Source organism: Chelon labrosus, assembly GCF_963514085.1.
Source record: "Chelon labrosus genome assembly, chromosome: 11".
Classification (NCBI taxonomy): Eukaryota; Metazoa; Chordata; class Actinopteri; order Mugiliformes; family Mugilidae; genus Chelon; species Chelon labrosus.
This window is the reverse complement of record NC_140344.1, coordinates 26,698,163-26,711,874: the sequence shown is the minus strand read 5'-3', so window position 1 is coordinate 26,711,874 and position 13,712 is coordinate 26,698,163.

Sequence of the window (13,712 nt, the reverse complement as noted above, 5' to 3'; positions counted from 1 at the left end):
ATACCTTCATACGGCACAGTGTTAAAATAATCTATTATTACACTTGATGACTGAACCCATACCCCGCCGTCATCATTCCCTGTCAGCCCATTTGTTATTAAAGTGCTGGAATGTGTCTGGTACTTCATCATGAGAGCGAGCGGTGCTGAGCGGTCACTCTGCAGCAGGAGGCCTCATGACTGAGCTTCGTCCTCACCCCTCCTCGGCTCGCTCGCGCTACAACAAAAACACGGGACCAGACACGTTTTGTAATGGGTGCACACATACTGTACCGTACCGGGACGCACACACACACATAGTTGAAGGTGGCAGAGAAGCAGAGTGCTGATGGATGGTGCACAAGGGCATTTGGGCAAATACAGTTCTTTAAAGTTTATTTCACACACATATCCACCTGAGATAAATTCAGTGAACAGTATATGTGTAGGTATACTCTGTGGTAAATGGTCCTGTATTTACACTGATCAGGCATAACATTATGACCACCTTCCAAACATTGTGTCTCCAAAACAGTTGTGACTCATCAGAGAATGGACATGGGCCTTCTGAGGGTGTCCTGTGGTGTCTGGTAACACAATGTTGTTAGTGGGGGGGCCTTTGAGGGGAGGGGCCTCTGTGGATCATCCCACAGATACTTGATCAGTTTGGGATCTAGTGAATTTGGAGGCCAGGTCAACACCTTGTGCTGTTCTTCATGTTTGTTTTAGTTTTTCCAAAAACTTTTTTGTGTGTGTGCCTGTGTCCAGCTGCATCCTGCTGGGGATGGCTGCTGCCATCAAGGAGTGTCATTGCTATGGGGTGGGGGTGCCTGGTCTGGTCTAGGTGGGTGCTACACGTCTAAGTAACATCCACACCAATGAATGTCAGGTCCAAAAGTTTCCCAACGCAACATTGAATTGTCACAAGATCGTCAATGTTATTCACTTCTCCTGTCAGTGGTTTTAATGTAGTGGCTGATCGGTATATATAGTGACCATGGGAGTGACCATTGACAACTGACTGAACTGGAACACGAGCAGCACATCGGTGTACTAGAAGGGCTGCAGCAGACTCAATTTTCTGAGGAAGCTGCTGACGTCCTTCAACGTGTGCAGCCAGCAAGATGTTGGAAATCTGGCCAACGCACTTTTTCTGCTATCTATCTATCTTATGGGGTTCAACGACATGTGGTCCATGCATCAGGGCTCAAACCCTCTGGTTTGTGGACAACCTGCATGGTCGATGGAGGGTTAGTCCTGAGGCGCTGCGAGCGAGCACGCTGCCACTGTGGGCCAACCTGATGTGGCATCTAGCACCCATGTTTTGATGATGGGAGGAAACCGTGCCCTAACTCACGCAAACATGGGGAGAACATGCAAACAACTCTTTCATTCTTAATGCTTTTATTGCTCTAAATCCATTTTCTGCCTTTTATTTTGAAACTCATTCCCACTGAAATGCCTGCACAAATTCTAAAAAAAAGTATTTTTACACAGTGAAATATTGAGTAAAAAATTACAGATCTATGACTCAACAGCTGTCACTTAGCACTGCATGGATAGTATTTCTTCAGCCAGACTGAAATCAGAAAGATTTTATGTGACTAAAAGCCAAGAATGTTGCTTTTTTCTTTTTTTTTTTAAATCGTTTTGTGAAACACTTTCATTTGACCAGCCCATGAACCCAACACACAGACACACACACACACATATACTGTATGTACATGCAGTCCTTCTTGTGTCTGATATCTGTTTCAGAGCTCCTCTCAGTTTTCTTGCCAAAACTTTCATTGCCTGCAGGGTCATCTGCTGCGCTCTGACTCCCTGTTTGCTACTCTATTCAGTCTGTTGGTTGGTTGACTGACCGCGTCCGGCTCGTTATGAGCAGGTGACACGAGATGAAGGTGGAGGGCGACATGGGAGTCGAGTGGAAAGAAACTGTGTTTTTTACTTTTAACTGTAAGCTAAGTGACGCTTTATAATAATAACTGCACACTATGAAGCATTAGTGGTTTATAAATGCAGTTATAAATGCAAATGCAAATGCTTTATTCTTAATTCATAAGCATCTATAGAACATGTTTAATATCGTATTTTCTTGACTAATGATCAGTTTATCATTTATAAATAAAAAGTATTTACAAACTAGTTATTAAGGAGTTATAAGATCATTTAGACAGTGCAAGTAAACGATTTATAAACTATTTAAATGCACATTTATGCGTCGTATTATTTACGCATGAGCTAATAGCTACAGAGTGTGTTAATAAATGGCGTATAATCTTACTTTCAGGTAGTTATTAAAGTTTAGTGGTTTAGTGGTTGTTAGCGAACTATTTTTGTAAAGCTAGCTATGCCCTGTGAAGCCTTTACAAAGGAGATTTAAAGACTTTATTACAATAGAAATAAAGATAGAAAAATGAAGAAAGAAAAATCTGCATGAATCTCACAAAATAAAATTTGCTGCACGCTTCCAGAAAACACAACCTTAGGTTACTTTTGTAAGCCCAGTTCTCTGAGTAGCTGCTACGTAAACATTTACTAATGCGTTTCTAATGCTTCATAGTCTGCAGTTATTTTAAAGTGTTACCACATATTTCCAGTGTCTACGTGTTAACTCGCATGTAGATAACTCTGACTGCCGCGTAAAGTGAAAAACAGCCTGAGCAGCCGCCGCCTCCATCAGCACCGGGCTCTCAGATCACACTGTGGCCTTGACTGGGTACATTCATCGTTCACACTTTGTTGCATTTCACTCTCGTCGTGGGCCTTTTATCTTTGTCTCTGTTGCTTTTTATGCGGTTTAGTAAGTCAGCGGTGCCTGCTGCACCACCTGGAGAAACCTGGGACGGGTCAAGAGTTGTCTGAAGGCAGGCAGAGGGTTTTATCGGCGTGTTTGTTTACACTATTTATAGGCTTTGTTTTAGCAGTGGGCTATTCTTATCGGACAAGAGTCAATTCTGGTTTTGTGTGTTTATAAGAAGTTTGTTTTTGTAATTTTTTCTTTTTCTTTCCATGCACTTCCTCTGGACATGACCAAAGGCCAGAGAGTTACTGCACAAGCCCCCCCGTCCCCCCGCCCCTTTAGTTAAAGGCCGGAATATAAATGTAGATTAATTGTACACCAGAAGTTACCAGATCAACATGAGGCTAACAAAATATTTTACTGATGAATCACCTGTTCTTTTCAGGCATTTTTAGCGTCGGCCAATTTCAAGTGTCTGGTGAGTTAAATCAAAGGGAATCTCGAGTGGGTCAAACGTTTGGATCTATTTTCAGATGTATATTAACTCACGTCTGCAGCCGTAGATTGTGTCGGGTGGATTTGGCTGGATGTTAAGGAGCCAGAGGGGTGATTTGTTGCCCTGTTATTCAATGCTGAAAATATATATATATACATACATACATACATACTGATTTGGAAGTCCTTCTGCTCAGAGACAGAGATAGTATCTTTGAAGGATTGTCTCCAACAGCCAGGACATAACTTACTTCACTCAGCCTGCTAAAGCTGATAGAAAGCCAACATCTGTGTGTGTGTGTGTGTGTGTGTCTGTGTATATCACTACATCTCCCTCTGTCCTCTACTTCACATCTGCCCCGACAAAAACATCCATAAAAACTGCAAGTTTGTTCTTGGACATCAGTGCTTGCAACGATAATTTTATCAAAAAATAATGGAGAAATGACGTTAAGGTCAATTTACAAATTGCTTCCTGGTGCTGTTGGCATACACGTTGAAAGTGTTCAAGATTAAGATGTCACGTCATCCATATTTTTGTGTTATCAGTGGATCCGATCATGATGTAGTGTGTAGTGTGAAAGAAAAAAGTCTTACCAGTGTCTTTGCTGAGAGTCTTTCAGCTCCTTGTTTTGGTTTCTGGAAACGTTAAGGTGCATTTTTTTTTGTGCAGCAATTAAGTTTTTTAAAAATTGCCACTGGCATCTTTTCCATGGCCACACCCCCTGAGGATCATGGGAAGGGCATCAGTCCACCATTTTCAAATTGTGAAACTGGTAGCATTAACATAAATGTGTAGGGTTGGTGCATTATCTTGTAGATTTCCATGTAAAATAATCATCTGCTTGAGGCCACCTCAGGCCACCACAGACCGTCCTCAAGCATTGCCTGTGGTGGAAAGTTGGTCTGGAGTCTCTCTGTTGGGAACTGATCGAAGGCCAATCAAACCATTTGGGATGGTTTTATGTGATGATGGACAGAAGAGTAACGGGGACATAGTCATATACGTCATCTGGGCGCCATGGAGTTGAATTTGTTTGCAACAAAAGAGCTCTGATTAGTTGAAGGACTATCCAATTTTCTGCAGAGGTAAGCCCCATGATGGAATCAAAATGTAGTGTTACCAGACTGATTCTGATAAGAATTGAGTGTGGCTATGCTAGGCTAGCAAAGAGATGGACCACAAGTGATCGTTTTGTATGTGGATGAGGCTTTAGGCTAATCAACTCTTATTAATGAATAGCATAAAACTAATACTTATTACGCACGATATGCACTTGACATGTGAATATATGTTCTATATGGGCTTGTTTTTGTGTTTTTATTTAAACCTGTCAGTTGAAGAATATAGAAAGTCAAGGGTAAACTCATCTTCAACTGATTTCAAGCAACAATTCTTTATGTAGTACCACTCTTGAACTTTTTCTCCCTTGGATGTAGTCCCACACACACTTACTAAAACCTTTGGCGTTTCCTTTTATATTATTTGTAAAGTGGCCATTGTTTATGCAGTCTGGATCGGTGTAAGTCCGGTCCACCACCTGTGTTTGCAGAGAGCGTCCGTCCACCATGTTCTGAAAAGTTGGGATCAACCAAAGAAAACATCATTCGGTTAAAGGTCGAGACAGCTGCACTTAATTCTCTCACAACTATTCATTACCACTGTCAGTGAAAAAAAAAAGAAAAAGTGTCTTAAAACTGTTCATACTAACTTTGTTTTTTGAGTCTTTGCAGATTGCTTTTTTTTATTTTCTTCCTATCTGTTGAAAAGACATGAAATGATGCATCTGTCCTGTTAACCTGTGTGTGTGTGACCAGTGGGTGACCTTTCCTCGTCCTGTAATCTGCGAGTTATCAAAACCAGGGACCGTTTAAGGCAGAAATGTGCACACTTGAAGTCAACGCTCACATGCAAAGTGTCCAACTGCCTAAAAATTAAACTGTTGCACCAGTAGCTCAACTTTTCTTATATTCCTGCCTCCCCCTCTTTCTGGACAGTTAACGGTCTCTCCCTATCTCTGCCCTGAGAATTAAAACCTTTACAAATGTCTGTGTTGGGTAACGAGCTGTATTTTCCTGTTGCTATGTGCCTTTGGCCCCAGTATTAACATCCGTCCAGATTGATCTGACCACAAGTGGCCAGCTTTAACTCTTGCATCTCCTTCTACCATTTGAGATCCAGTCTCAGTTTTGCAAATAAATACAGAGATAATTTGTAGAATATTCTACAGCTGTTGCCCCCAAAACAATAGATCGCTATCTACTGCTGTTTCAGAACCATGAACCGTGGTGTTTTTTGTGAATTCCTTCCCAACATGGGGATATGATAAAAACTACATCCTACAGTTTGTATTGAATTTCATATTTTATTATCGTACGTGTGTGGTAACAATGAATCACCTGTTTTGTTGTAGCAACTAAAGTTTAATTATTACACTTTATAATAACTGTAAAGCATTAGCAGCATAATGCAGTTATAGATGCTTCAATTTTAATTCACAAGTTCATCTAATAATTCAATTTTCATACAATTTTCAATGGTGATATCAATTTATCATTTATAAATATTAAACTACTTACAAGCCTGTTATTTAGGAGTCGGCAGTGGTTTGTAGACAATTTAGAAAGTGTACGTTTATATAAACTATATAAATGTACATTTATACATCTTATTTACATAAGTACTAATGGTTACTGATTGTGTTAATAAATGGTTTATAGACATGTAATTCATGATTAATTCAGTGTTAAACTTATAAAATAGCATTTTCTTTCCACTGTGCAGTAAAATTAAGCTAAACTTCAATATGAAATAAAAGTGAATTTATAGCAGGATCAAAGCTTTATATATGATGAATTAGAAAAGCGTGCAGTTATTATAAAGTTTTACCGTTTATTACTTTGGGAATTTTCATTAAAAGTTATTTCTAGTTTAAAATAAAACACCTGCATTTTAATCACGTACAAACATTTACAAACCCGATTCTACGGTTGTAAAAGTTCACGTTAAAGATGCTTTAAAGAGGAGAACTGATCCTCTTTAAAAAGAAAACTAAAAAAAAAAGGAGTGACACTTCTGTGGTCTTAATTTAAAGAAGCTCCACCTTGAGACCAGTCCGCTGCGTATGGAAAAACAAAATATTTCCCGGGTCACTGGAATCTCTGTGTGTCTAGAGAAAGCACTGGGGGTAAGGTTGTCGAGTTTTCATTTGAAGATAATTTGTTGTTCGTAGAGCAGGAATGTGTTCCATTAGCCGTGGGGGCCATCAATCTTTAAGCCAGATCGGTGGACTGGTCGGATGCCTGAGCGCTCCTCTGGGATAAGAGGCAGCCACGCTAGTGTGGAGAGCCTCTGTGATTGTCTTTCTTCATGTTTGTAGCAAGAAATAAGAACAAGCGGAGGTAAATATAAAAATAAAAGAAGAAGGAGAAGAAGAAGGACGTCAGCATGTCCTTCTTGGTGCTGCTGGCTTATTTCTCAGCCTGAGTCCTATCAGATATGAGAAAGCTTATCATGATGGATCAGTGTACATTTATCAGCAAAACACAGAACAAAAGACGTCTTTGTGTTCGACCTCAATGAAGCTGATAGCGTTTTCTTTCAGACATATAGCCTATAGCCAGCCTTTGCTCTTGTATTGGGCAGACACACTCAACATTAGGCTTTATTTGAACCTGTGATTCTTTTGACTTGAGCAGTTTAATCTGAATTTTCCTCACCTTTTAGCTCCGTTTTAGTCTCCACCTGCTCTGCTTGTCGTTGGTTGTCGTTATCGACTGGTTGCAGCTTCAAGGCTTTAAGGCAAATGGGTTATAGTCAGAACAACAAACTCTAACAAAGCCAAAGACTTCAGCACACATGTAGAAAGAAGGAAATGACGATATAAGTCGCAATCAGATTCTGAGAGAAGAGTACATCAGTCACACAGGTTCATGGTTTGACACCCATTTAATTCTCAACATGTTTGACTAAGCTTCTCCATAACTAGAAAAAGTGGTTCTGCCGCTGTGGAGCATCAGATCTGCTGGAAATATAACAGAAGAAGAAGAGTTTTTCCACCCAACTTTATTGATTCCAGCTTGGTTCATCTTTTTAAACACTTTTTGTTTCAACATTTGGTTGTTTTTCTACCTCCAAATGGGCAAATATGCTCAAAGAAAATGGATTTATTCCAACCAGAGAGAAACCCAAGAGTTTATATGGTTATTAGGAGCTAATGTTTCTACGTAGTAGGTTACCTAATTTTAATGTTTGTCCTAAAACCAAGTCTTAACAGGTTTCAACTCTGATTGTTGTGGAACCCAGAAAATGGCCACTATTGCCCCGCAACCTTAGTAATCCGCAAGACTTTGGCCCCCAAAGTCAAGTGTTTACATGGTTAACAGGCATTTTTATTCTGATTATTAGTTGAATAGTGGCTTCGAGATTAAAATATCGTCTGACTGTGAAGGATACAACAGAAATACAGATGCAATACAATATCCAGACACAAAAAAGCTGAAAACAAGAGCAACTGGACTTAGAGAGTTTCTTGAAGACATCTCAACCAAGTAGCGTCTAAAAGGTCGGTCAGAAGTTGGGGTTTAAACCCCACATTTTAGAAACTCTACAAATCCAGTTTCCCTTGTTTTCAGCTTTTCTTTGGATAAACCACGACCTGGATGACTGAGGACCTGCATTAGTCATGTTAAAAACTCTCTTTTAAAAGCAAACTAGTCTGAGGTCTAAGTTAAGGTTAAGCTGAAGTCTCCAGTAAATGAGTGAAAGTCAATGTGATGTCCTCTAAAGTGATGGAAACCTGACTCTGTGTGTGTCTGCACGTCTGATTCTCTTGTTTCCACAACTCTTGTTGACGGCTGAACAAAGTAGTCTGACGCACCGGCTCTGCTCATGACAAGCACTTTTAACACCGCTCCACTCCCACCTCCCTCACCCTCTCCTCCCGCTAACCTCCCCCTATCTCTCTCTCTCTCTCTCTCTGTTCCTTGCGGAGTTGAAGAGTTGAATCGTGGGTCAGCAGCTCTCTTTGCGCAGAGAGCCAGACTAGATTTCCAGATGGTGAAGTCACCATCTATCTCTGCTCATCAGTTTAACACAGATACACCCAAAGTCACATGCACATGTACACCCAGAAGACATAGAGTAAATGAGTACGTAAACAAACAGGAAACAACAACAACAACACACGGCTGCCTGCTTCTGGTGATGCACAGAACAAATTGAGACATGTCAGTGCTGTAATCGTTTCCAGGAGAGGAGCATGATGGGAAGAAAAGTGCTGAGTGGACACTTCCGTTAAGAGAGAGGAGGCGAAACCCACTTTAACTGTGACATGTTCATGCTTCAGACTGTCCATGTGTGTCTCTTAGTGTGTGTCTGTCCACCGGTGGCGTTGTGCCAGCATCTTTGGCCTGTTGAACATCCATTTGTCTCCGAGAGGGAAGAACAACCAGGAAAAACACAAACGTGTCCCAGAACCGAGACGTCACGTTAAAGCCGGATGACTTGTCGGAGACGCGAGTTGTCTTTTTAATAAGGCCGAAGACCAAATGCGTCCAGCTGTCTGACAACGAAACGAGATGTTTCCAAACGAGATGACAAGGAAGTCATGTCGGTTCTGTAAGGTAGTTTTCAAAAATAAATCCCCAACAACAAACGTTACCAAACGTGACGACTCTGTGTATGTGTTTTTATTTTTATTACATTGTGGGGACCAAACTCATGTGGATTACTAAAGTTGTGGGGCCATATGTCCTTATGGGGCCCCACAACAATGACTTGGTTTTAGGACAAAGACTACAATAAGGTAACTTAATAGGTAGAACATCTGATCTGCTAATAACCATGATCTGTTGGTTTCTCTTTGGTTGGATTAAATCTATTCTCTCTGAGCATGTCTGCTCCAGGTGGGGTAAACATCAGGTGAGGAGTTTCCAGGAGGGAGGTTTGAAAAGATGAACCAAGCTGGAATCAATGTGGACAGCAACGTTGGAGACGTGGAGACATCTCGGCCGTCTTCTTCTGCTTCATTCTTCAGTGTTGTCAGTAAAGTTGGGAGGAAAAACTTCTTCTTCTTCTTCTATTATATTTCCTGCAGATTTGATTTTTAAATATACTTTTCTAGTCATGGAGAAATCTTGTCCATGTAAACGTATTCAAACATGTAGAGAGTTAAATGGATGTTGACGTTAATGAAGCGTGAACCTGTGTGACTGATACACTCTTCTCTCAAATAAAAGTTCACATTTTCACATCAAGTAAATACATCATATGTTCAGTGACTTTGTGATTAAGTAGAAATTGGGTCCTCTGGTCAGAATGACCAGATGGCGACTTATATTCTCCTTACCTTCTTTCTACATATGCGGTAAAGTCTTTGTCTTTAATAATCCATTTACCTTAAAACCGTAACCAGTCGATATTTTTACATTTGTGTGTAGAGATATTTATAACACACTGTACGCCTCCTAACCAGCAACAAACAACAGACTGACATGGTGGAGTCTAAAACGGAGCTAAAAGGAGACGGAAATTCAGATTAGACTCATCAAGTCAAAAGAATCACAGCTTCAAATGAATCCTAATGTTGGATTTGTCCATAGGCAACATTCTGGTAGCGTGTTAGCTCCTATAAGATAACTATGTCTCGTCTCTCTGCCCAACACAAGAGCAAAAGGCCGGCTCTGTCTCCATACAAATAACACTATTCTCCCAATCTAACGGTCCTATCAGCATCGCTGTGTGTTTGTTTGCTTGTTGCCACGACGACGGGATAGTTGGCAGAATCCGTCAGAGTGAGATAACTGTAAATATACGCCTACAGCCTTAAATCAGAAGCAGTGGCATCGCTCAAGGACATCACACACACACACATATAAGCATATGCACACATACACTGGTGTTACTATCTTTGTGAGTACATCCCATTGATATATTACATTCTCTAGCCCTCTACCATAACCATCCTAGTGTCTAACCCTAAATCTAGCCCCAATTATAGCTTTTACCCAAGAATCAAGTCTTAACAGATTTTAACCCTCAAAAAGTTGTTGACCCCCGCAACATAATAAAAGTAAGAACCCTAGCCCTATGACTCGTGCTCTTCTACCTATTGGTATTTAAAGCACTTTGTGTTTTCACACACCACTACCAAGAACTGGGAGCAACTCAGGGTTCAGTGTTTCTCGTGAACAATCCGCTGTGCAAACTGAGCCACAGTCTTTATCCTAAAACCAAGTCTTAATAGGTTTTAAGCCTCAATAAGGTCCCCTCAACATTAATATTCCATGAAACGTTGGTCCCTACAAGCAAAACAGAAACAAGACCCCATACACTGTCCCCAATATGAATTCATAGCAGGAAGATATGAACACAGGAACTGAGAGAGAAGGTCAGAATACTACAAGACTCGCCCAGTCAAAATAACTGTGTTCAGACACATCCAAAAAAGCTTTTAGAAAAGGCAGCTGGACTTGTAGAGTTTTTTGAGGTTTGAAGTTTGACGTTTAAATGGCTTCAGTGGTTTCTGGTTGTTTACACAAACAAGCAAGTTTCATTAAAGTTCCATATTTAAATCTCAGACTTCTCAACAGTCCCCTTGAACTGAAGAAGCTACTCGGATGAGCGGTGAAAGGTCTTCTTAAAAAACTCTACAAGTCCAATTGCCTTTTTTTTGGATATACCATGACCTGGATGACTGAGAACCTTCACAGACACTGTATTCAGACCTTACGTTAACATAAATCCTGGGCAATCTGATCGTTAGTGACCAGCGCTGAGTTCCCGTGTTCACACCCAACCTTAAAATGCATCTCCACATGCGTCCCCAGCCACCACATCAGATCTGATCTCAGCTTTGTGCTCTGAATGCAAATAAACACTGACATAATCTGGGCTGTAGTACAATATTATAACAGCTGCTGTCTCTAAAGGATCTCTGCCGCTGCTGTTTCAGAACCATGAACAGTTAACTTTTTATTTATTAATTTCCGCCCTGATGTTAGTTAGACCTGCACAAAACTCAGATTATAACCCTGGAAGTTTCCATACTGTAATCTCTGGCGATAAAGGAAAATAAAGACACCAGAGATTATTGAGGAAATATACTTAACTCTACCTGGCTCCTTATACATCAACATGATCACATCAATAATTAACCACATGATATTTAATGACAGAATCACAAAATATTCATATTAAATACTTAAATGTGTTCATTATTGTTTAGATTTATTTCTCATTTCGTTGTATATATTTTGAAAGACTCTCATTACAAATGAACAGAAAGCATTTATGGTGCTTTTTCCTGTTCAGGTAATCATTTATAGTAGTGGTTGTGTGTTTTTTTTCTGAATGAATGAGGCAAAACTGTTGAGTAGGACGTCTTTAATGTGACTCAGGGCTCACTGTGTGTTCATACTACCAAAGTAATGGGATCAGATGGGTCCCAGACCACCTCCAAATGTGGACTGAGATGGGATCTCTCAAAGGCGTCCTGGGTTTGTTCACGCCTGTAATCTTGTGATCCGATTCTCCAGGACAGATGTTAAAGCGATTTTTAGTGTCGGCTTTCTGATCAGGGTTCTGGTTTTAATTGTGTTTCTAGGCTGCAGTTCAGCCTCCAGATATAAGCTAGGCAACTTGTAAGTGCACGATTTGCCTCCAGCGTGCGGGGCAGACTATCTCTCGTTATTTACCGCCGTGACATGGAAAGTTAGGGAGTGGAGGTCGGAGGTGAAAGGTTTGCTAAGCTGCAGTTTGTCTAATGGCCACTAGGGGACGACTCCTAGAAAACTTTTAGAAATCAACAACAAAATCTTTACATTTTTTTCATATTTAAAAGGTTTCCTAATATTTTACCCATCCCTATTAAAAAACATGAGCAGAGAAACCTGCCATTTTATTTTTATTTCAGCAGAAACACAGATTCACACCGTTTCTACCGTCTGAAAACACATTGAAGTCATTGCCAGTCAAAAAACATTTTCAATTTCAGATTTTGACCTTTCTTGAACATGATTTCTCATTAAACAATCACAAATAAGAGTTGAGCTCCTCTTTTCAAATGTTTTTTTTTTTCTTTGACCTTTTTTTTTTGACAGTCCGGAAGTAATGTGGCGGGAAACGTGCAGAAAAGGGCGCTGGTTCGAATCCAGCCTTCGCCCTGTGGTGGATTATAGTCTCAGTTTATGAGTTGAGCTGTAATCTCTTCTCTCTTGCACACATTTGTGATTTGTGATGACGTGACAAATTAATAGTGAACCACAATTAAAGATGCACCATTTATTTGCATCTTATTTGCACATTTAATCATCTGGAACAGAATATTTGAATTTATACCAAGAATCTAAATGGCTAAAACTAGTTTAAAACCACCCCAAAAAATGTGGATTAAAAAAAAATATATATCTCTTTTAGAAACATAAACGACCAAATTATTAAATAGAGACTCAATAAAAGGGTCTGCAGAGAGCGCAGGGAAGCGTTGTACTGTATTTGTGGAGACGCTCCATCACGCTTGTCCTCCTGCGTCTCGGTGTCTTCAGGTCGTCTTGAATTACGGCTGCGGGGTCACAAACACGGACAGGAGGCTTTTTCTTGGTGGTAAGTTCATTCAGCGACAAGACGGAGTTGGTGTGAGCTCAAATGTGGGAGACAAGAGGCGAAGGAAAGAGTTTATCTCATAAAAAAGGAACTGCGTTAAACGGATCAAAGGCCTCAGCCTGCAGAAATTATGCTTTTTTATTTATGTATTAACAGTTAATTTGAGGGAAGAATAAACCACTGATAGGAAGGAGTTTTAATCATTTAAAACCTGATCATGTTGGGTTAAATGTATAAGAATAAACGGGTGATTATATTGTAAAATCCGATTTGACTTTTGTGTTTTTAATGCAAAGAAAAACTAAATTGTAATAATTATATGTTATCATTTTTATATGTATTTGTTTTGTTAACGCTCCGTGGTTACAGTCCAGATGAATATTTGCATTAAATGAGCCGTTATCCTCCCTTCAACATACACACACTCACACACACTCCAACCCAAACGGACTTTCCACGGACACTCTGTGAACATTAATCATCGTGAAAATGACCAAAAGGCAGAGAGAGAAAGGAAGAGAGGCCTCGCCCGGAATTAAGGGGCAATTAAGCAAATAAGAATACAACAAATGCTTCTAGTCGAATCATCTAAAGCTGATTAAAACTCATGAAAATACTAGATAAAAAAAAAAAGCAGCAGTCTTTTTATTTCATTTGAATATATTTATTAATTTTTTCTGATCTCACTGACTTTATTGTTTCGGATTAATTGTAATATCTCTGCAGTTTTACAGTAATAATTATAATAAAATGATTGAAATAAACATTTAAAGTCGCAGGCCTTTAAAAAAGACCAATCCGAGTAGATTTATCTGCAGGGATAAATCTACTCGTTCATGCGTAAAAGACGATTCATCTGCCAACAAGATCACACCGTGAGTCCGCTTTC